This window comes from Condylura cristata, unplaced genomic scaffold (genome assembly GCF_000260355.1).
Source record: "Condylura cristata isolate star-nosed mole 26May11 unplaced genomic scaffold, ConCri1.0 scaffold00006, whole genome shotgun sequence".
Lineage (NCBI taxonomy): Eukaryota > Metazoa > Chordata > Mammalia > Eulipotyphla > Talpidae > Condylura > Condylura cristata.
The window spans coordinates 51429101-51454128 of NW_004567107.1; the positions used below are offsets into that span (position 1 = coordinate 51429101).

Here is a 25028-nt window from a genome sequence, read left to right on the forward strand (position 1 = left end):
AAGCACAAAGAATCTAGGTTTATTTCCTCAGAACTAGCATTGGACTATTAAAAACAGCATCATTATTATTTCTACAACAAACATTTAGAAGGGCCCTAAATTGTACTTAAGCACAATTACCTTAATGTCAGTTGATATTTTACGATACAACTGTGAGGTACTTTATTTTTAAGGCAGTTTAACCTGCTTTATTCCTAAGAACAGACACTGGTGTTTTAAATCTAAGGTTCTCAATAAGATGATTAAGCTATGCTCAGCAGTTTCTTTAAATATTTAAGGGAATTTTCATCATCTAAATATTTATGGCAACAACACAGCCAGGGGCAATTTTTTCCTTCTGTTTATCAGGATAGGAGATCCATATTCTTTCCAAGGGTGGGGAGGGGGATGCCTCTGCGATCAAAAAATACTACCAAGGTCTTTAGAGTCCTATAAACTGATGAGAAAACCTTATTCAAACATATCCATGAGAACTGAACAAATACTGTAGTACCCAAACACCTAGTAAGATCCATCTTAAGCACTTGAGGATAGACTGCAGGGCAACTGTCTCAAGAGTATTTTCTCTTTAAGGTGAGGGCCTTCTGCCCATGGATTTTATTTACAGCATCACATCAGCAGCCTTCCAGCAGGTCTACCACCACAATTGTGGCTGTATGATACCCCTTTCCTAAAGCCAAGAGGACAGCACTCCCACAGCTCAGACGTGGTTCAGAGGATCTCTATGGCGTGACACTACCCAGCACCAAGGTAAGGTGTTCAGGATGCCAGCTCAGCACTGCTGGTCATCAGTGTGCCTTTCCTGCGATGGCCTCCTTGGGGCTAGACTCTGAGCAGCTCCTTTTGGAGAAGTCAAACTCAAAGGAGTTCTTTAGTCACCTTAAACTGTGAGGGAGGGAGCTGTGCACATGTGTAGGTTATAACCTAGGCCTAAACTTAGATATTGGAGAGGAGGTATTCAATGTTTCCTTCACCCTAAAAATATCTCTGTGTGTAGATGTGGGCAGGTATTAGTCAGTTTATTTTAGATGATGAAAATGTTAACACTGAGCTTTAATGATTAAAGTCAGTTTTATTAGCAGAGACCATTTCTTATGCCATATATCCGAATATTAGATTTTCTACAATTATTCATTATTTTCAAATTAATATTTATTGACTACTATATATGACACATTTGTACTGGAAGCCAAGAACACAAATTAACAAGACAGAACTGATCTCTGCTCTCAAGAGTTTACAGTTTAATGGAGACATGGATATCAAATAAACAGGTAAGCAAATATAGGATCATAACAGGTAAAAAATTCCACAAATTATATGTATAGGAGCAAGAAGAAGAGCAGGGAAAAGTCATCTAGGTGACACCAAATTGAGACCTGAGTCTAGTTTCAAAACATCTATATGGTACAGGAAATGGGATGTAGTCCATAAAGAAAGAGCAAAGAGTGTAGTAGTCATCCATTTAATAGAAAGCCTTTAAATAATTTTCTCCTATATCTGATGTTCCACCTTCTGGGCTTGGGACACAGTGCTTTACTAAGAGTAAGGAAATTTGATCCCGTTCTAGTTCCACCACCAAATCCCAGTCTTGTTGCCCTGTCCCATTTACCTTGGAAGAAGTGAGCATCTCTGTCAAAGAGAGGTGAAGTCATCTGTGCTGGGCTACTGGATAGCAAAGAGGGAATGTAATGTGAACACGATACAACAGAAAACCTGCAAATGCTGAAGGTCGTTATATTATTAGTTAAGTCTTAGTAGTTAATAAAATTCTATCTTCCTTATAAAAACTCTTAACGTGTCCTAAGAGGAACACAGGTATGTTCAGCTCCTTAAAAAAATATAACCTAAGCAAATTCAAATTTTAAAATATCCATTTGGTATGCTATACCTAGTATTAATATTTTCATAGGAATGAAATAAGAAGGTTGTCTAGAGTCCCATAACTAATATTGGCCATCATTATTTGAAACCTATGTAACAAAGACTTCCTCTTGCAGTATCCTGGCATATACTGGTTAACAACATGGACTCAAGTTAAACCATCTGAATTCAAGTCTCAGCTTTATGATTTACTGGCTATGTGACTTTGGGTAAGTGATTAAAATGATCTGTGCGCCGCAGTTTCTTTATCTGTGGGATAAAGTTTATAATCACAAAACACAGTTTTGGGAGAAGTAAACAAATGTAAATAAAGAACTAAGAACAGTGTTATATAATGTTTGAAATTATTACTGTACAGTAATTTCTGTGTGAGAGTCAGTATGAATTAACTTCAAAAATTCAGCTTAAGTAGTATTAATCATTCAGTATGAATGGGCAGGGCTTATTATTTTTCACCAAAACTCTTGTAGAAAAGGGGAAATAATTTACCTCATGTGTCAGTCATGAAAACATTCCTCAACACATCTTTTGACTGGTGATAACAGTATCATACTTTTTATGCGTTGCTCTTAAAGTTTCTGTCAACACTTTGCACACATTTTACCCTCACAGCCACTTCGTCAGACAGATGGATAGATGTTTGGGTGTACAGATGGTGGATGAAAGGTGAATAAAACCTTAGATTTGGACAAGTTAAATGGCTTGATTAGTGTCAAATGAAAAGTGGCTCTTGTAGTACCCAATGCCTGTTTTGAAAACTAAGCCCCTGCATCTTGAAACTTTCTCTGTAGCTCACTTGTCCTGTAGCTCACTTGTCCTGGGGTACACACACAGTCCAGGAACAGCGGGCCCTATAAACTCTTTCCACAATTGGTTTGATGGAAACATTGATCACATTAGGGGCAAAGTAACTGGTTAAGTGAGTTTGTTACTCTTTCTCTTCACTGAATCTGAAAAGCTCTCAAAGAAAATCAAGAAAACAGAAGTCTATGTTACCCTGACCTCTGGTAGGGTAACCAGAACTTCTGTAGATTTTACAGAAAATTGAAAGTTTTGAAGCACTGGCTGAATTGCTGAAAAACAGAGAAAAAGGTGAGCAAACCTGAGAACCATCAAGACATTTTGTCACTTTTTGGAATATTTAAAGCTTATTTATTTGTAAGGTCATTGCTGACTATCTCTTAACATGTACTTTATATATAGTCAGCCCTGACCAATGTCTTCATGGATAAATGTGTTTGAGAAATATAGCATACTCTACCCGGCCTCCCACTCCCCCTCCCCACCCGAAGGAGGGTAAGAGATGGAATGGGAACAAAGAAGAGGTTCTGAAAAGTTTTTAAAATTTTTTTTAAGATTTATTTATTTATGCATACAGAACTGGGGTACAGGCCAGAGGTGCAGGGGTGGTGAGAGGCTTCCTCTGAGATAGAGTGGGGCACAGAACAGACCTACTGACAAAGTACACTGTTGAAGGGAGCAGTGGGTGGGTCAGGAGACATCTGTTGTGCCATGTGGATCACCTCCCAGATGGGATCGAACTCAACACTGAATTGGCTTCGGCTCGGTTGCAGTGCAGTGCTTTAACACACTGCATCACCAGGGAGGGCCCGGTTCTGAAAAGTTTTTAATAAAAAGTTGGGCTTAATACTTCTCAGGTTTTCTCAAACTCATCTGACTTCCATACCTTTTAAAGTGTAATACTTGCTAATATCTAACAGAATGAATGTGTATGGAATACCCTCAGGATATTGGTTTAGGCACATTTCACCATTTCAGCTTTTTTTAGGAGTGGTGGGGAACCTTTGTTTTGTCATTAGAGCAAAAAGTTCACTTAAAGACTACTGATTTAGTATTCTGTCAGCTAAGATATGGAATCTAAGGCCTCCACAGATCTGAAGAGGCCACAGAATCCAGTAGGAAAACCTGACTAAAGTCTTAGAACTTCAGGAAACCTATACTTTCCATAAAAACACAGACTGCTTCATTTCAGAAAGTTTCAGAAAGTTTCTTTCAGCACTAAGATTCAGTCTGTTGAAAGACTGTAAATTGGAATCCAGGCTTTAAGTTAATAATGAAATGACATTAATCCCACAAAGACAAACAAAGGCATAAATATTATAAGGTGGTTTCATATGGCCTACAAACCAATCTGAAGTAAGAGCAACAGCAGGTATGTTCTAATTCACCCTAGGTTTAAAGCATTGGGATTTGATCAGTGGAACCTTCTCAGTAAGACTTTCCAACAGCAGAATTCAGAACTGCCACAACAGCTAAATAAGTTATATCTTGCCACAAGATAATTTTTGTATGAAGAAGTGGAAGCAAGCAGTTTCATACACTATGTGAAAGAAAAATAGAAAAGAAGGCCAAAGTGGGCAAAAATCTTAAGATGTTACATATATACACCCTCTACTAGACACACACACGTCCCAAAACAATTACAGCAAACAACATTTCTCAGCAGCACTAGTATAGTTAAGAATGAGAATGCTGAGGGGCAAAGAGAAGCAAAATTCCTTTCTCCCAGGCCCAGCTCCGAATACCACAGCATGAATGTGCTCGAGGGTGGGAATACAGGACCCTGTGCCTAAGGTAACAAATCTAGCTAAGCACCTTTTGCTCATTTCTTCTTTTTTTCTAGCACACCTATTACTTTCAATTAAAAAAACAAAACAAAACAAACAAACAAAAAACACAAAATAAATGGGCACAAAGGCAGGGAGGAGGGGAAAGTATACTCATATACCAGACCACATCACACAACACGGCTCTCTGGGAGTCCAGTCTGATGGTGACATGTCAAGATCAAAAAGAGAAGAAAATGTGGTCAAACAGCCTCTTGTAAAAAATATGACTAATGATAACCTAGCCGAATTGACTTAAATAAGGCATATCTAATTAGACCTGGCAACTTTTAAACTATCATTAATATCTACAGATATGATATGGCTCCTTCAATTTTTTGTCACGAGAATGTGATAATACATTAAGACATACAAACTACAAATCAATAGCACCTTTATAAATATTTTAATTAGCATTACTTAGCATTATGTGGGCATCTTCATGAGCCAACACTGTACAATTTTTAAAATGCCAATACACCTATTAAGCATATTTATGGTTAACGTTGTAAAGTTTTAAGGGGTTTTATCTAAGAAATATAGTTCAATGAGAAAAACAACCTTGAATTAATCAGAAAACATTTTTTACTACAGTATGAAAAAAAAAAAGAAAAAGAAGATACTCTGTTCTTTAAAACATAATTGAGCATGAGGAAACCCATGAGGAAAATTTCCAGTGTCACCTGTATCTGTCACATGTCATCTTGGCAACATCTCTACCAAAGTCATCGTTTCCTCATCTGCAAGATGAGGATTGTTTGTTTGCCTCCTCTGCACTGTATACAGACAGAGGAAAATGATAAGTTATTGTCTTCCAGAACAAAAGCAATGATTTGTGCAATTTACTGAGAATCAAACTTCATATAAGTTCTAAAAATAACCACTTTAATTCTAGGTTATATGTTATCAAGTCCAAATCGCCTTGGAGAACTTTCTTTCTTTTTCACAGTTATATGCAAACTGTAAAAGATACCTGACAAATTTTTTAAATGGTCAGTGATACTTACACTGCCTTCCTGAATTTAGATTAAAATGTAGATTATTAATTAAAAGAAATCCTGCAAGCTGCAAGATAGATGCAAACCTTCAAAATTATCAAAAATACATCAGTGCTCTGATAAAATTTAGTGATCTCTAGATTCCTGATTCAGAACTTTATATTCAGAAAATATAAAGTTTTAATTCTTAAAATGTCTTTCCATCTTGATTGGTTAACACAAGTGAAAGCTAGAGAATCATCTAATGGTCACAGACTGTTCAAATCCCAGGTAACATTATTTTTAAAGTACCATCTTTAGAAATTCTTTGCAGTGAGTGGGCAAAGAAGACAATGCTGGATCCAAATAACTGGTTTAGAAACCCATTCTCTGCTCCCTATAACATGAGCTGGAACAATACTCAATCTGAGTGTTGGTTTCCTCATCTGTATAAAGGGAAAAACAGAACCTATCATTTAGGACTACTGAGAAGACTAAGTGAGAAAAAGTGTACAAAATCCCTAACACAGAATTTAGATATAATTATGAATACTGAATCAGTGCTAACTTGCTTCTAAGTAGCAAATTATATCCCACATCACACTACTGAAAGATTTTCTAGTAACAGTCCTGGTTGGGCCCCAGTGCTGACATTTTTTACTCTAATCTATGTTTATAGAAGGAGTAAATAATCCAAACAAAGAACATTCCAGCATGCAGTGCTGATGGTTACATGATAAGGCAGGGCCTGGTACCAGCACCAGGACTGGCTATCTATTAAGGTGAAAACACATAACTTTGATAATGAAGCTGTCTCCTGATTTATAGGAGCTATGCTGTCTTAACTCCTGGGATTCAGAGTCAACTAAGATCTAGAGAAAACTGTGCCTGGAGCAGAGGGGAGATGAATATGCAGTCAGGATTCAAAGGGGGAACATTTTAAGCTTGAAATACTAAAGCTGTTCTGAAAGAAAACAGAGTTTTAAGTTCACAAAGAAAACTTATAAAAAGAGAATTAGAAAGGTTTTCAGACTCATTATCAGTAACAGTTACAAAAAAAAAAAAAAAAAAAACACAACTCCCTCTCCTAAACTCATCCCTTTATGGCAGTGCCAAGAACTTTAATGAGCAATCTGAATTTTGTCTCAGCATTCATAATTGTATTAACACCCCAAGCAGAACAACTCTGTCTTCTTAAAGCTGTGAGGCCGCGGTCTCATTTTAGCACATTTGTAGAATGGTCACAGGTACACAAAGTCTCATTAACCACATTTACAATCCTGTAAGAATTCTGTAGTGCTGCAACCAGAAACACTTTCCCATGTAAACAGTGTAATTGTAGCTTTCTGGTAGCCCTTTTCACTTTTATTCCAAGGACTTCATAGGAAATGGACTCTGAAAAGCTGATTGAGGAAACTAGCAGAGATACTGCTCCCATGAAAGCTTTTAAAAACCTATCACAGGCCCTCCCTTGTGGCGCGGCAGGTTAAAGCACAGCACTGAGAAGCTAAAGCCACTTCCGCATGAGTTCGATTCCCGCCTGCCCTGGAGGAGACCACATGGCGTGGCAGACCTCTCCTGACCGGCCCGCTGCTCCCCTCAGCAGTGTTCTTCATCGATCTGCCTGTTCTGCTCCCCACTCTGTCTCTGGTGAAGCCTCTCGCCTCTGGCCTGTACCCCAGTTCTGTATGCATAAATAAATAAATCTTAAAAAAAAAACCAAAACTATTACAAACTTTTTTCATTAAAAATTGGATGAAAATTACAGAAAAGTTTTTAACTTTTTAGAATTTAAGTACAGACAGTTTAAAAAAATTATACTGATCTTCATATCTTACATGCAGATGAAAGAAAGCTACATGCTATGTGAGAGAAGATGGAGGCCACCCCTCAGGTCCTGGCTAGAACCTCATAGGACCTTCAGAGGGACAATCCTCATTCATCAGGGAAGTCCTGGATGGAACTAGCTGCTTTCTTGTGACTATTCTGAATCCTGTGCTCAAGCCAAACTGAGTGCCTAGTGTTTCCTATGCATGTCTCGTGATGATTTGTCCCTTTGCCCTTTGACAAGCTGAAATCCTTCCTGTTCTTGTCGGACCACATGAAAAACACAAACTTCTCTATAAAACTCTCTTCACCCTCCAGGACAGAAAGAACTTTTTACTTTTTAAAAAATTCTTTAGTAAACAATTTATATCTAGGTATCTAATATTTTACTTGTATCTTGAATTACAGTTGTTTTGAAAGAGATCTCATTGCTCTGTCTAGCCTACAAGCCACTTGAGGGCAGAATACTTGTTTCCATTATTTAGCAACTAGCTCATAGTAGGCCCACAATAAACACTTAATGGGTAAATATATGAACATTAATTAGAAGTGACTATTAGTGTTATCCCAAAGACAATTGGGGTATTTTCCTAAGAGGATGACAAGAGTACTTTCCAAAGCAGTTGTATTATGCAATAATTCATGACAATGTTTCAATATTATAATATTTTGCAATCAATAAAAATGCAAATTCCTTAAGTATTTTATGTTATTGAGTAGTGATTACACTATTTAACAGGCACAGAGGATATGATTATGAGTAAGACATCTGCACCACTGCTGAGGAACCTGAAGTCTAGTGAGAGAGATAATATGTTAAGCTAGAAAGCACTAGTATACAGTAGTTAATTACTACAACAAACATCAGCACTGCTTCCTGGATCACAGATCAGCATAGTAACAAACTTAAATTCAGCTATAAAACCTACCAGGAGCATATTTCTGCACAAAGGGTGCTTACCTTTCTGCTGAAACTCATTTTGGACTTGATCATTTTTTCCTACAGGTCAGTCAACCCTAAAACAGGTTTCAGTACATAGGATTCAAGTCACATATTTGGGTTAGTCAACTAGATAACCAATGTTTTGCAAATCTTAATACATACTAAAAAACAGAAAGGTAGTTCTTACATCTATCACCACTAACAGCACAAAAACACTAGAATTCTTGCAGATTTTCTCATGGCAAGTCTTTCAACCACTATCCATTCTGTTTTATATCTGCCATGAATGTCTTGACCTGGATTACTAAATACCTCCAATTTCTTCACATCTACATTGACATAACACATAATTTCCAGAATAACTTTCCTGCCATGAAATTTTCACCAAATCATTCTACAGTTCAATACGCTTATTGGTTCTTTACTGCCAAGGGATCCAGACACAGACTTGTCACACCACACTAACTCCCACACAACAACGTCATTTTTCAACTATCAGATTTTTATTCTTTCCATTTGCCTTCTCCTCATTAGTGTCTACTTATCCGATCTGTCTATGCTTTGAAAACTTTACACCTGTTTCCCTAGAATGCCCACTCACGTTCACACATCACTTCCTCTTGTCACCTTCAATACCTAGCACTAGTCATACCTCTACTGGGAAGTTACTTTTGAAGAAAGTCATTGGTGCTGTCACCTTCTGTTATAGGTCATTTTACATTTAAGACCCCAAATCCTAACACATAAATTTCTACTTACTGATGTCAACAATTTGGTAAATATACTATAGCTTTCACCGAGAACAGCTCCTCCATGAACCTTTAGGACATGAAAGATAGCAATGTATCTTGCACACATAAGTTATTCAATAAATTTTCCCAACAACATTGGTAGGAAACATTTGGCAACCATACTATGTCACAGTTTTCTAAAATGAAACAAGTTCCTCTGTGGATTTTTTTAAAGTTACAAAAAAAAAAAAAAAAAAAAAACCAACCTCTTAGCTTTAGCACGTCCATAGTATCCATAATTTAAAACGAGAAAAGTCAAAGTCACTAACCTGAATAAAGGGGCTGATGTGGACATTTTGAGTTCCACTCTAAAGCATGAGGTCCAAAACCTGTATAATTTCTATTCGGGAACACAGAAAAGATTATGTGTGTGTGTGTATGATATATATATATATATGAGTCTAACCCATTTAAGATGTGAAAACATTATATATATATTGTTGTTTCTATTTACTTATTTATTTAATTTTTTTACATCATTCTTCATTTTGTCCATTTTTCTGTCTCATTGTAATCCTCATGGATTCACCTGTGTGCCATCACCACAGAAAGCAGCATCACTGGCTACTTTAAAAGAGCCTCCAAAGCTCTAAGTTATAATATCACTTAAGAGAAGATGATGAGGTCTTTTATCAATTTCTAAGGAATAGAGATGGTGACCTAGCTGGTTTTATAACCTGTAATGATCAGCTGGCACATCTTTTACAATTCAGATTTAGGGTTCTGAGTTGAAGGTGAACTTGAATAAGTGCTGTATTTTTGACTATTCTAGTCTGTTTACACATCTTAAATGGGTTAGACTATTTTTCCTATGGTGTCAAACAAATGACTAAAGAAACCTGCTTATACCCTCAGATATCAGAGAAATTGTCTAGGAACAATCCATCCCCCCTTAAAGATGTGAGTCACAGCACACCAGTGAGGTCAGGGAGACCTCTGCTAGTCAAGGAAGTGCTAGCCACACATTCACTCAAGCTGTCTTAAAGAAGCTGATGTTTGTTTGTTTGTTTTAATTTACAGGTCATTAATCATCTTTACAGAAAAGAAAACGTCCAACTTCATCACTAGGTGCAGAGACTCTTGCTAGGCCTTCATCTTGGTTTCCTTTCTGTCTATTTGGTGCGTTGCAGCTATTAAAAGGAAAGACACATGCTTGGTTATGAAAGGAAGATAGGGAGATTCACTTAATAGCACTGTATGATAAAATCGCAAAAACAGCAAGGCAGAAAACACAGCTATGGGATATTGATACTACCTTTCTCACCTCCTTTCAAGTATTCTTTCTCTGATCTTACTTTCTTATCATTAGGTAGGAGAAAGTCACTGTTTCCCACCAGAACTAGATATACTGTGTAAGTTTGCACTAGCTTTTAAAATAAAGGTTTAAAACTTGGTTAATTTCTTTTTCCTAGTTTGGAAATTAAAAGTCGTCTCAAATGTTTGAATCCTCCTTGGCACTATGCACATTACAGGCTACGGAAGGCAGAGAGGACACTGAACAGGTCTGCAGATATTATCAAATTTTATCAATGGATGATGGATGAAATCTTTGGATTCACTGCTGTAGGTGATATGTTATGCTAAAGTGCAAATTTCACTAAAATAGCCAGCTTCACTTTTTCCTTAACTTGAGTAGAGTTTGTGGGAATTTATATGCTGAAAAGTAGCACATTTCCTTCCAGTTGACCCAAAGTGTGAAGTTCTCATTAAAATTCTCCCTAACTTGTATATGAGGTCTGTCAAGAATCAACTTGTTCCTCAAAAGTCAGGGAGAAGGAAGGGCAAAAGTAGGAGCTCACTGCACCTCAGCTTTGATTTAATGTAAATGATTTCTCAGTCACAAAATTTAATCTAACTCCAGCAGTAGAAATAGCAAATCTTTTTTGCTGCTAAACAAAGGCACTTTCCCCATATTACACAAATATTATTTCACTGAAACAAACACAACACAACACTAAAACATATGTAGTATTGTTAATAATCTACTAAAATACTCAGGTTCAAATTCAATGCTCTCCATAAAAATTTCGTTGTGATTATACTTATGACACTTACACAAATATTTAGAACTGGAGATTAATGTGGGACCTATTTTCATTTCTGTTTGAAATCAGCCTCTGCATGTGTGTGCACGTGCATGTATCCACACACAGACAACACTCATTCTTCTAAGAAAACTTGACGAAACTATCCTCCTCAACATTTAGACTTTTTCTCCTTCCTTGAAGTGGTGGGAAAATTAATACTAGAAAGGTTGCTAAACCATCAAATTGCTGATGTAACTTTCTTTCTCATAAATAGAACTGAGCACTTTTTAAAACTATGCTTCTGCAACCTGTAGTAAGTACAATTCTGAGCAGTCTGAAAGATGTTAATTAGGACACTATGACATCTTAAGTGGCAATAATCCTTATACCAAGAAACACACAATCAAACTAAGGAGATCCTCCTTCTGCCTCTGTTGCAAAACCTATAAAATGGGATAATGCTGACACAGAGCAGTTCTGGATACTAATAAAGGCCAAAAAAAACAATAAAATAGAACCTGGGCAACAATGTAATTAAATAAACAACTTACTGAACTAACTTGTTGCAGGATGACAAAGGAACATCAAATAAAACTACTTTGTTGTTCTACTCTATGCATTTATATCAATGTTGGAACCCGGTAACTGCGTATTTTAGCACAATCTAAAACTCTGATGTTTAAAGGGTTTCTATAAAAAAACCTCTAGCTTTATATGAAAACATAATAATTTTTTTAATCATAGAAAAAGCCACCCTAAACACTAATTAGTGAGTATATTAGCCTAGAGAAAAGGACAGCCTTGGGAAAAGAGCACAACTAATTTTGTTTGTGTAAGATTAGGTTTTCAAAGGTAAATTCTTTACAAACAATTGAATGATGAATAAAGTCAACTAGTGATTGGCATAAAGTATTATATGGTTATTTCCCCCTCAAAATTCTGGAACTGTATGAAAGGACATAAGTGCTATGAAGAGGAGGGTCTAAGACTTGAAGAAAGGTTACTCATAATCAAGAGATTTTTCCAGTATGATGAAACAGAGAGAGGGAGGCAGCACTGGGAAGACAAACAGACTGACTCTTTGAAAGATGCTCGCTTTATTTGGAGTCATGCAAGAGTCTGGACAAGCCTAGATGGAAAGGGCAGCCAGCACGCAGGAATCAGAAGGGCAGTGGTGATGTACAGTTATTAGCTGCAGGTGAAATAGTAAAAAATAAACAACCAAGAGCTTCTTAAGGGAAATTTATTAAGGGTTACTAAAACAGAAGATTTCAAATGTTAGGCTACTATTCTATTTCACAGTGGAATTTGAGTCATATGAAATAACAGGTCTTTGAGAAAGTCCAAAGCTAATGCTATTCTTAAGAATATTGGCAAAAATGTTATTAACATGCAAGTGGGAATCCCCCAGACATATGGACATCTCTTGCCTCTTTGTTCTGTATGTAACCTGAAAGTAGGGATAATGACACAAGGCCAGTAGGTATCACAAAAGTCCCACTAAGTTGGGAATCTTAATTGTAAACTCGTACCAACCATTAAAGGTGTACCACGAGCCAACATGGCAACTCTACCTGCTCATGCTAGAAAGCCTATGTTTGCTGCTACTGCTCCCAGGCCATACAGTCTGAGATTAGTTTGGTTTCAGAGTTTCACACTTTGTTCTGTCCAAAGAACCAATGTGTCTTTTACAGTTCAAAGACAGATGCCCAGACACACCTGGTGATGATGTATGAATAGCCAAAAGTTGTTTGGAGGAAAATGAAAGAAAAGAAGACATGGAAACGTACAGCAGGAAGAATATGGTACTATTCCCATAGGTAGTACCAATATCCCAGAATCTTCCATACTTTTACCACCTGCTTTTTATCCTGTCCTGTCAACTGCTTAGATAACACTTAAAGAAAAAGCAAAAATACTGGTAATCAAGGAGTTTCTTAAAAACAACTTGTACCAGCCTGTTTTCTTTAACCCTTTGAAATCAAATTCAACTTTATTTCTCTCTTTTAAATGTTTTGAGTTAATATGCAAATTTTTCTGCCCCTTCCATCCAATAGGTAAACAATGTTTATTTAATTGTTATTCTATGATTTTTTTTTAAATAATTATAACTTCCATAGTCACAAGGATCTGTTACCAAATGATGTATTTCCTGACACTTTTGGGAACTTCCTTTCACAATGGAAAAGGATTAGTTATGAACTGAACCACTTTTTTTGTACTACTTAATGGCAGTCACTGGAGAATGCTCTATTTATCAGCTCAATCTCACTGCATTGATTCGTGCTACCGGCAGTATATTCTGGGTTTCTGAAATTAACAAAACTGCCTAGGAGTTACACTGACCTATAAGGGATAAGAAAGCAGGAAAGAGAATTCCCCTTCATGCACTGCTATCAGCATTGTTGACTATTTACAGAATTCTTGTGTCAACAAGACTAGTAAACAAGTGTTGATATTGCATTTGGAGGCAACATCCAGAGGGAATTCCACGCAGTTAGCTGCGTGGAGCAGAGCACAGAGGTGGAGAGGAAATACTGTGTCAGCTCCTGGAAGCCAGCAGCCTGTGGCTGTCAGTGGTGTGAAATGGAACCACTTCAAAGCCAGCTGGGCTGTGACCTGAACATTGCACATCTCAGTGCCCAGTGAGGAAGGATCAATGACTGTTTTCTGGGCTCTAGTCATCCCCTTGGCTAATGAAAGCTGCGCTGAAAGGCATGCTACAGGCCTCTGGGCAGCCTGCAGCCTGGCATTAGCAGTATGTTATATAGCCTGGCTGGTGTGTGCACCAAGCACCAAAGCCTTCCTCACCCCACCCCCTTTACTCTTCTATCCCACCAACTCCCCTCTGGCTGTCTGTTTAGTGTCACTCAGTTGGGATGGATCCTGTTAAAGATCTGACGCTTAGTGAGGACTCGGGAGGTGTCTGGAACGCCTGCCTCTAATCATAAACACCACAGCTGGCAATGATGTGGTTGAAAAAAAAATCACCTTGATCCAGTACACATTCTCTTTGATGTCTCTGCAGTGAGTTCACTGCCCAGAGAAAAAGGTACGCTTTTTTTTTAACTCTGAAAAAAAAAAAAATCAAGCTTGACATTCTCAAATCATAACCATATGACTTTCGATTCTATGCTTTAAAAAATTTCGTATATATATATGTATATATATGTATATATATATCATCACATTTTTGTTCTAAGAAACTCGGAGAAGAAGCATCTGACAATGATAACATGAAACAGGTTTGGAAGATAATGGCAGTTTGAGAGGAAAACACTTCCAAAAGGGAAAAAAAAGCCAGACTGCCACTACCAAAAAAGGAAGAAGTCTTCTGCCAAAGATTGCAAACTACAGTGACCTTAAGTAAGAGACTGTAGCTGATTCAAGGGAAAATGAAAACTTTTCAAAGACAACACTGCTTGTGCGCGCCACTGTTTATAAGTGCCTTGCGCCCTCTCGCCTTTGGGGTGGCCTGGTAAACACACAGCCTACTGTGCTTCCAGTCCCGGGGCCCACAGGGTTCTAATGAATATTCAGCCACATTAATATGCATTTTCTTTGTGCTGTTTTTTTTGGTATGTTAGCTTGTTTTTTAAACCTACCAAGACAAACCTGGTGTGGGCAATGTCCTCATGATGCCATCTGTGTTTGTAAGGTACTTTTTTACAAGTCAAATGCTTGGATACCCCAATAATTTTAGGGAATTTAAAAAATCGCAACACACTAATCCTGTCTTCTAAAGTAGTTAGGTTATATGTGTGATAATTATGCAAATCTCAAGAAAACTTCTGAGATTTTTAATATAAACTGAGATAAACATTACTTATTTATCATTGGTGCCTATAGTACGTCTCAGTGCCATGAACACCCCCAGGATACAGGGTGAGAACTTAGATTTTTTATATCCAACAGATGGTTTTTTCTAAGTGTACACAGTCTTAATATGCAAAGCATACAAAACAAACTCAATTTAGTACATGTGCTGCTTCTTCTTTTTTTAAACCCTATAATCCAAAGTAATTTGGAGAAATCGCATATGAGATCTTAATTATTACACCTTCATAAGAAGGTGAATAGAAAAGATTCACCCAAATAGTTTTCACAAACTGAATTTGTCTGCAAAAGCACCTTTAATACTAATTGTTCCATGTATGTAATATGACAATCAGGTGATTCTAATGCTAAATGCGGTAAAAACTAATTAGATGTTCTTTGATTCTGAGGAAAAATAGTACAGCTGCTTTACACTGGCCAGTTGTACTGTGACATAACCAATGTTTAAGAAATCACTCTATAAATGGTACTGAGGAATGCAGCAGCAACACACAGTAACAATATCCAGACGAAGCCAAAAAGTTTGGATACTGCTGTGTTGTTCTAAACTGACTGAGGCTTTGTAGACTAACCACATTCCCCCATAATGATGGTGGTGTCTTTAGATTGAGATAAGATTCCAATTTATTGAGAGTTATTTACTGATGTGTATAAGAATCTGTGTGTTAAGGAGTAAAGCAGTTGCTTAGAGGAGGGCAACTTGGCTAGGCTTCCAGCTGAGAAGCCTCAGGAGCTCACATACCCCTATAAGGTAATTTCTTTCCTTTCTAAAACAAACAATTCAATTAAATGTTAGTCAATCTTAGCAAAATGAAAGGCAAGGATGTGTAAATACAGATGGAAATACTGACACTTAATGCAATATTCACCTTACTGTATTCAAGTTTTTGTGATCTACAAAGTATAGCTCTGCCGGAAATTCTAGTCCAGTTCTGATTACCTGGATGTATTTTAGTTCTATTCCTTGCCAGAAAAGAAAGCAGGGGAAAGTGGAGTATTTCTATATGCCAGAATTTACACCGAGAAATTAATTTTAATGACACATTAAAAAAACTCAAAGTGTATACACTTGACCTGATGTCTTATGATGGAAAGCAGGCTTTACTTGTAGTGGTATAATGTTCATTAGTTTATTTCTTTCCTCCAAAGCTTAGAAGAGACACAGAAAACCAATGCCATTTACTTAATTTTTGAATGAAAAGCATTCTGAAGTTTTTAGATTTAAAAAGTGTAGTCTTGATGTAAAAATACATATTCTGGGCTCTCTCTGATGGTACAGTGGTTTAAAAGCACAACACTAAGAAGCTAAAGCCACTTCAACATCAGTTCATCACAGCACTGGAGGTGATCCACATGATGTAGCAGACCTCTCTTGGCCCACTGTTCCCCTCAACAGTGTACTTCATGGAAACCTGCCTGTTCTACTTCCCACTCTGTCTCAGGTGAAGCCTCTCACCAGCCCTGCACCTTTGGCCTGTACCCCAGTTCTGTATGCATAAATAAATTTCAAAAAAAAATACATATTCTGATTTCAAATAGGAAACAGGAGTCATGGTGTATAAAATGATCAATATATTATAGAATAATGTAATTCTGAACCATACCTGAAACATGTATACCCACAAAATAGCTATTGGCACAAATATCTCTTGCTAAGGTTTGTACCAAATCCTTTTGCAAACTTTGGAAGGAATATCAACAAATTGGTTAGTAGAAGTCACCAGATTGCACAAGAGTAAATTTGGGGAGGTAGAGCCATAAAAGGCTGATTTTAATATCTACGATATATTCATTTGTGCAGCTTGAATGTTTAAAGAATATTATAGTGGAAACAATTATAAAACAGAAATAGCATTTATGCAAAAAGGCAGTATCTCACTTTACTACTACTCATCTTATTCACTTAAAATCTGTTATATGCAATTTTAGATCTAAAGGGACCAAAGTAACATTTCCACAAAGCTATAGGACCAATGTCTCTATCATAGAGTTTGATGGGTCAAGCAAGAAAAAACACAGATGTATCATCAGCATATATCCTTAAGATGAGATGTGTTTGCCAAAACTGTCACATTAATCTTAAGAGACATAAACAACAGCTTTGTCCACATTTCCTTTAAATAAAGAGGAATGCACTATTTATTTGCTGCCACTCCCTTCAATTGTCTTTAAAAATCAAAATCAAGAGTAGTGACTGGAGACTCTTAGTCCCTCAGAAGAATGACCTTCATTTGCATAATACAATCCTTGGTTTGTGCCACCAACAAAGGGGTGGGGGGAGTAGGTATCAGAGAGTGATTCTGAGGCAAAGCCCTACTAAGGGCCAGAACCAAAAACTCTGAAGAAGCCAATGTTAAGTCTGAAAAGACTGGAACTGACCCTTTCTGCTGTTAGGGGATTGTGACACAAATAATCCTTGATAGCAGATTTAGGAAGTGACTTCCTCTTAAGATGTAGGAATTCTAAGAACAGAAAAGTATGTATTTGGACAGGAATAGGCAACATCACTCCTGGGAGTTTCTTGTTTTACAGTTGCTAATTAGCTGTAATAGAAGTGGTTGCACTCAAAAGACAGCACATTCTAGTTATTCCTGGGGATGCTGCCAACCAAGCTAACCTAAGAGGACAGATCAGAAGACTAGTCAAGGTTTCTATGGCTGTTAGCAAAGTAATAACGAGAACAGTTGCTACCTGTGAAGTTTTTCTTTATGTGCCCTGCACTCTATTTGTTTAGGTCTGATTTTTGCAAGTTTCTAAGGTAGATGTTACCATCTAAATTTTAAAGAAAGAAAAAGTGAGATTAAAATTTGTTCACATTCATACATCTGAGAAGAGACAGAATTAGACTTGGATATATAATGTCAAAGACTACACCTCCTCCTTGACAGAGCCAAATGACCCTCATTCCAGAAGAGGAAAGACAGATGATCATATCTGTGAGACAACAGCAGACATCCTTGGCTTGGGTAGGTGCTACAAATCCCTCAGTCAAACACACTTTGGTCTAGAATCCAAGGACCGAAATCAAATTATCTTAAAAAATTCTGCTTGGGAATGCCTAAAGAATAGGCATACATAGATTCTGGGTATAATCTGACTTCCACAGGATGACATCTACTCCTCCATTTGGTTGAATGTGCTCATGCCTATGATTTCAAAAGGAAGCATCTTCTATGGTTCTCAATGAGGCTTGGAACCAAGAGTATAACAATCATTCTAGACTATTCAACATCACCCCCCAAAATACTGCCTCAGGAAGATACTTGGTTCTTCTACCTTGAAGCATTCCAGACATGAGAGTCACAAGAAAGCAAACAGGAAAGGGCTCTGCTTCATAATAGGAAATGATCTTGAAAGAAGAAAAGCAAAGAAGAAAGTCTTGAACAAGAAAGAACCAAAGTTTTGAAAGGCAAAATGGAAGAAATATAAAACTCAGTGATAAAAGAACTGGTATAAATATAAGCTGAAATGAGAGCAAGAGATACCCGTTCTTCTGGAGTAGGGTATGAAGTTGGGTATAAAAACATTTCTTGCTATCCAAATCTATCATTGTTCCTTTGTTTAGACAATCCCAGTTCAGATGGCAAGAGTTTTGGAGTGCAAGAGATATGACATTATCTGAATAGCATATATGTGAGTGTAAATTTATCCACACAACACCATTAAATAATTTATTTCATTCTTGAGTACTAAAGTATACATACTGAAGAATAAATTTTTAGCTCCAGATTGCACGGTACATACATAGGCTACTGGCACAAGCTACATTATCCTGGCTCTATACACCAGGCTTAAATGATATTATAGTTAAGAAGCCTGTGTGCAATACAGTACATGCATGGATAGGAGAACAACAAAGAAAAACCAAGCAAGTTCCAACAATTTTGAAACAATCTCTCCAAGCAGAACTGACTTTAGACTTTCTCCCAATATGCTAAGAAAAGTGTTTTACCCCCTTCTGTGTCTACCATTTACAAATGTTCACTTAGATCCTCAGGTAGCTGTGGGGCTATGACCACACCAAGGAGTAACACATAAGGAGAAACTTCGCTGGCAGGAAAATAGTTAAAAGCTATGTCAAACCGACAGCAAAGCTTTAGGGTTCCTGACGGTAAAGAAATGGGCAGGCATCCCTGGGAGTTTTCTGTAAAACTCATGATATGTTATACCCAATGTATAATATCTGGAGAACTGCCAGAAGTTGCTTTTACCCCTGTAGATTAATGGCAATTTTTTTATATCAATTCTTACAGAAATTGATTTCTAGAAGAAAGGAGCAAAAATAATCAAGTTCTCTCCAACTCTTTGGTCCTGTGTTCTCTTCTTAATCGGTCAGCAACCCAATCACAACAAATCAAAATCTTAAGTCCAATTTCTACCAAGAAATAAGGAATTTGACTGAAAAGTAATGAGGACATAGTAGATAACTTTGCAGTGCTTCATAACCACTTCTGTCCTTTCTGTATAAAGTATTATTAACATGGCAGCATTTGCTTATATACTTGCCACAAACAAATAAATGGTTTAAATCATTAGGGCAGAAAATGCAGTGATTTTTCTGACATGTATATATACTTCTTATAACATGAAAAGGTAATAATGTACTTTTCTTTGGAGGAGATGTGGAAATAGAAAATCATCAACTATTTGTTATTATATATACCTTTGTTTTTTAAAACCTGTACTTCATGTTTTTCTTCCAAAGAGTCTGCACCACGAGATTCTTTAAGTGTCACTTCCAACCAACTTACAGACAGGAGCACTGAAACTCCACTTCTCCCTACATTGAGTTGAGTTTTCTGATCTTCTTAATTTAAACAAAATGGGTAGAGTACAATTAAATGTTTTTAAGCTACAGCAAGAAATCTCTGTGATGGCTGCAATTGCTTTTAAATACTCATATTTTAGGTCTGTCTGTGACAATGCTTCTTGGAAAAAATTAGAGGTTCCCTCCCTCCAATAACATGTTCAACGTCCTCCTTTGCCAGACGTATTCATTGGTTATATAAATCAAACAAGCACACCAGACAAAAAGTGACTAGTAATGCCCAGTGCATTCCTCTGCTTGGGCGAAGGTGATTTTGGTGCACTGCATGCAGATGTCAGCTATTTAATAAAGAGCTCCATTGTGCAGGCCCACTACTCCTCTGTAGCTCCCAGCACTCCCTGAAAAGGGGGGCAGAGGGCGAAGGGAAGAGCGACAGCCATTCCAGCTGGAGTTGGAACCTCGTCTGAGTCAGGAAAACCACAGCTCATAAGCAAAGAGGAAGCATAATGTTCTACAAGGACAAAACATTAGCAGAAATGTCACTCAGCCCCAGTTCCACATGCTGGCTGCCACGGCCTCTTCCTCCTAGCATGCCCGATTGATATAACTTCCATCTGCTCAGCAGCCAAGTGACAGAGAAGAAATACCGGCATCTGGTCTCCATTGCTGTCGGGTTTTTGTTCCATGTTAGACCTAAGCTAGAAACATATGAAGAGATGAAGGTGCTGGCAAACGACTAAAAGGCTGAACTGGCATAAAGGAGACTTTCTGATGCTTTTCACACTTCCCTCTGGATTTTTTACATGAAGGGGGGGAGGGTGTGACAGAGACTTGATAAATTAAACAGTGGAGCCAATAGGCCTGAGGGTCATTTAAAGATTTTTAGGTCTTTGGTTTTTTTTGTATGCGTAAATGTTAAAAACTATAAAGCACAACAATTATTGACCTGTCTACCTATTTAATGCAACAGAAAGCAAGGCAAGTAAAGCACCTAAGAATGTTTGCTAGCTAGTATTTTTTTTTTTCATTCTCTTATTAAACATCCACTGGTTTGGACCCACTCCACAGGCACTTTATACTCTCCCGAGGAGCAGCTAAAAATGCCAAAACTGGAAACCTTTTAACTCCTAACTGCCCAGAAAAATATAAAGTCACCTATCAAGCTTATCCATAAAGGGGAAATAAAAATGAGTCTAAATCCCATTACAAAAGTTAGATGCCCAACAATTCCTCCCTCAGTCTCAGGCCATTATTTTATTTTTCACTTGATCAGGAGACCAAGAAAAGTAGAACAAGCGATTGTTGTCAGGACACAAAGTTACTTTGGAAAACAACTAAGTATGAATCCTTTTAAGCCCTCTTCAAAATAGGACACAGGAAAAGTAATTAATGTAAAAACTTTTTAGCTAAAGAATAGAAAAGACTAAATTTCTTTGCAATTGTGCTATATTTAAAAACTGACTTTATCTTCACCTGAAAACTAACTGGCAAAATCAAAAACTGAAACGCCATTGTGTGTTAACTAAATTGTTCTATTCTTGTTCTTCCTTGGGGCAGACTTGAGGTGAAAACACTTTGCATAAGGAAGGCTAATCATCATAAGGATAGTAATATTGTATCTGGTATATAGCAGTTGCTCAATAAATAATCATTCAACAAATGAAAAAAAGACAATGTTGAAGTCAATAGGAACAAGCTGATGCCTTTAAGGCTGTTAGTCCTGGTTGCTAATGACAGAAATCCATACTGAAGTGCAGAGTATGATCTACTGTAGACACCTGGAAGTACATTTATTAGAGCTAGTTGAATTTTAAGACTCAACCTTCATTTGCCCTAGTACTTAAGTAGTTTCAGAGTTACAGAGTATGCTAGTTGGAGAGGGGAAATCAGGTTGCAACTAGAAAGGGTTTCTATGAATACATTTCTGGGAAATGCCCTAAAGAGATTTCAGATGAAAAAAAAAAAAATCTCCATGACTAGACTTTCCGTAGTTTTCTGGTTTTTTGTTGTTGTTGTTGTTGTTGATTTTTATTAAATATACATTCACTATCATACCTAAAAATTACTAACATTTATATTAAGTAACCTATGTTCATCAGGACTCTGCATCTATAGTAAATTCTTTGAATTTTTAAATATACTTTAAATAATCAAATGTCATGAAATTACACACCACTGGATGAAAAAAGAATCTGTATGCAACATACTTTTGTTATTTCAAGAAACACAACAAAACTCGTGCCTAAAAACAGTATTCAAAAAAGAGGAAACTCAGTGAATATGAATACAGCATAAAAATGCTTGTAGGTAAAAATGAACCATTCCATTTGTCTTAAAGACTGGAAGTTCTTCCTAAACCAGATTTAAGAATCAGAAGTCTGTCAAAGGTTAACAAAATCTCATGAAAGTTAAGAAAAATACTTGCAAGGCAAAAATAAATCAAAAGCAAAGAGCTAAATACCAACTAAGAGCAAATACTTAAAATGTAGATAAATTACAGGCAAATTTCCTTAGGAAATTGAACAAGTGTTAAAAATTAATTAGAAAAAGGATTTATAATGACATTGTAAATATACTAAGAGCCTGAAAAGATGTTCTGGAAAAATGGAAAAAGAAATGACAAATGATCACAGAGTCAACCTTCCTTATCAAGAGAAATGCAAATTAAATCAATGCCATTACCACTTGTCCCAATCCTTTATCACCTATATCAGAAAGCCAAAAATCAAAAATTCATTTCAACCTAGTCTTTCAGCCTATCAGTGTGTAAGGGAATAGACACATAAATAATGATACATCTATGTAATGCAGCTGTTCCAAAAGGGTGAGGGAGGTTTTTATGTGTTGATATGAAATTATTTATAAGATCTATTAAGGAAAAATAAGAAAAGTGTGGAATAATGTGTTCATTGTACCCTCCCCATTTTTATTACTGAGATACAAGAGTATGTATGCTTCACATGCATAGACCATTTCCAGAATTGGAACATCAAAGATGTGCTTTCAGCTATAGTCCTTTGTATAATTTATTTTTTTAACTAAAAGCATTTCTTTTAAAAAGGGGTCTATCACTTTTGAGATTTAAACTACTTCTTTAACTTATGTTAATTTTTTTCCATCACTTTATTTGATAGATTTGAATTTTTATGGCATAGTTTGCCCAAGCCCTTCTAAAAGCAAACTAAAAGGCTTCATTCTGAGCTGTAACTTATTTCTGAGCCTCCCTAAACATTTAAGATTCTCTCTCTTTTTGGGCTTTCTAGATTAGTATTGTGTTTAATTATACATAAATAGGTAATACCACATGGTGTGTGTAAATAAGGAAAAATGCACAAATATACAAAATAATATGCATATATAAAAATGTATACTCGTATATACTATATAACATATATAATACACTGTACACACACACTTTTTTTTATGACACTGTTCTGGGTATCAGACATTTGAATGTTTCCTATTACATTATATTCAGTGAAATGAAAAAAGAAATATCAGGTGGAGGGTGAATCCACTTCCAAATGAAAACCTAATCAATGCAATGTCAAACTGATTTACCTCCTTGGATAACTTATTACAAAATCATGGTCTGTCCAGAAATACTGGGATAATTCTCACATACACTCTAATGATTTTTTAGGGTAATATGATACCTTACTCTCTACAGTTTCCTAAGTCATGTCTATAATAATTCTATACAGATAAAGAACTGTGTAACATTAATCACCCATTAAAAGGGAAATAAGTAATCAAAATGTTTTTCTATCTGTACCTGGCACCAACATAGTGTAAGGTAGAAAGTAATCCCCATAACTGTGGGGTCCTTCCATGTGACCACAGTGTCAGTGGAAAGTGGGTTCATAAAAAATAAACTCTCTTAACATAAATTTCCGAGGTTCTATCATGTCATCAGAATATGATATAATAAACACTAAAAACAATTCATCAAAAAATTTAAGTATAATTACTCTAGAAAATAGTAAGGGTTAAATAAAAATGGCCATATGGATACTTGAAGTGATTGGCCAATGTTGGATACAGACTAGCAATTTCCTGGAAAACTGATAGCTAAATTGAGATTGATAGGCAGGTAGGAATTAGCTGGTACACTACTGAAAGCAGCCTGAGTTGGCATAGATATTGGAGGCAAGTGAGCACACGTCCAAATGGAGGAACCACAAAACTGCCAAAGGACTTCTTAAGGGGCAGTTCCCATCTACTCAATTATAGCTACTAGCCATATATTCTTAACCTTTCGTCACAAGCAGAATGCCACATCTGATGAATTCACTAGCCAGATCAAGGACATCAACCGCAAGTTTGCAAAGATGAGAAGATGATGGAAAATCCCATAACAGTCAATGTCAGTGTGGCACCATAGAGACAGGAATATTGTCTTCATCATCCATTTCCCAGTCTCCTAACCACCACCCATTTACCTGTGTGCGGTCTCAGTGGGAGGTCTTTTATTGACAGCACCAATTACAATGCTACTTTTCTCAAATTCTGTAAGGTATTCAGTTGTTTGCCTCCAGAGTTCAACAACACAACTTCCCACAAACAGGGGCCTTGCAACAATACAGTTACTAAGGTGACTGAATAGCTGAAGGAACCTACATAAGTTTCAATAGCAGGCCAAAGCAGCACTCCTCTGTGAAAGACAACTGATGGGTCAAATCACCAGGGAGCTGCCGAAGAGTTATTAATGGTGACAGGTACACTACCTGGGAGACAGGTTGAGAGGGAAAAAAGATTATTTTTAAGTGAATAGTTAACAGCTGTACCTACTGCTAAGCATTACATGGATGCCACAAACTGTAGAATTCAAATCTTGGGTTATTCAAGCACGAACAAATGCCTGTCACCCAAATGCAATGCATCACTGCAAATTAAGGTAGGAGAGATGAGACCTTGCAATGCTGCAAAGGACTGTCATGTCCCAACTGAGGAAAGAGGTGGAGAAAGGCTGAGATAATCACAAGATGTATTATGGTTCTTAATAATGATGATGGGTTTGTAATTTTTTTTCTGGGGTCTTTAATGACAGAACAGATACCAAACATATCTTGTATTTTCAAGAGTAAACTAAAGTTGGGGATACTGACGTCATGTTGGAATAGCAAAATCTGAAGGAAAAAAGAGAAAAAGAAAAACCAAAAGTTTGATTTAAAAAATAAAATTACTGGAATAATTATTATCTAAGATAATTATGAAGTAAAATTGTAGCATATCATTTATTAGTAAGCATGACGTAGTTTGCTATGAACTAGTATTAATGCTACTCTCATGAGTCTGGTCCATGAACTAAGTGCTACTCTCATGACTCTGGTCCATGAACACATGA

The 25028-nt window shown here is 36.7% G+C and overlaps 1 protein-coding gene and 1 long non-coding RNA gene across 4 annotated transcripts in view; one reads left to right on the forward strand and one right to left on the reverse strand.

Annotated features, from left to right (window-relative positions):
- Positions 1 to 25028, reverse strand: part of BNC2 (basonuclin 2) — a 395304-nt gene that overhangs the window by 63769 nt on the left and 306507 nt on the right. The gene's annotated exons all lie outside the window — the stretch shown is intronic.
- Positions 580 to 7943, forward strand: LOC105853318. The gene is made up of 3 exons (XR_001145164.1): positions 580 to 750; positions 2001 to 2093; positions 7333 to 7943. It is a non-coding gene; the product is annotated as an uncharacterized LOC105853318 (long non-coding RNA).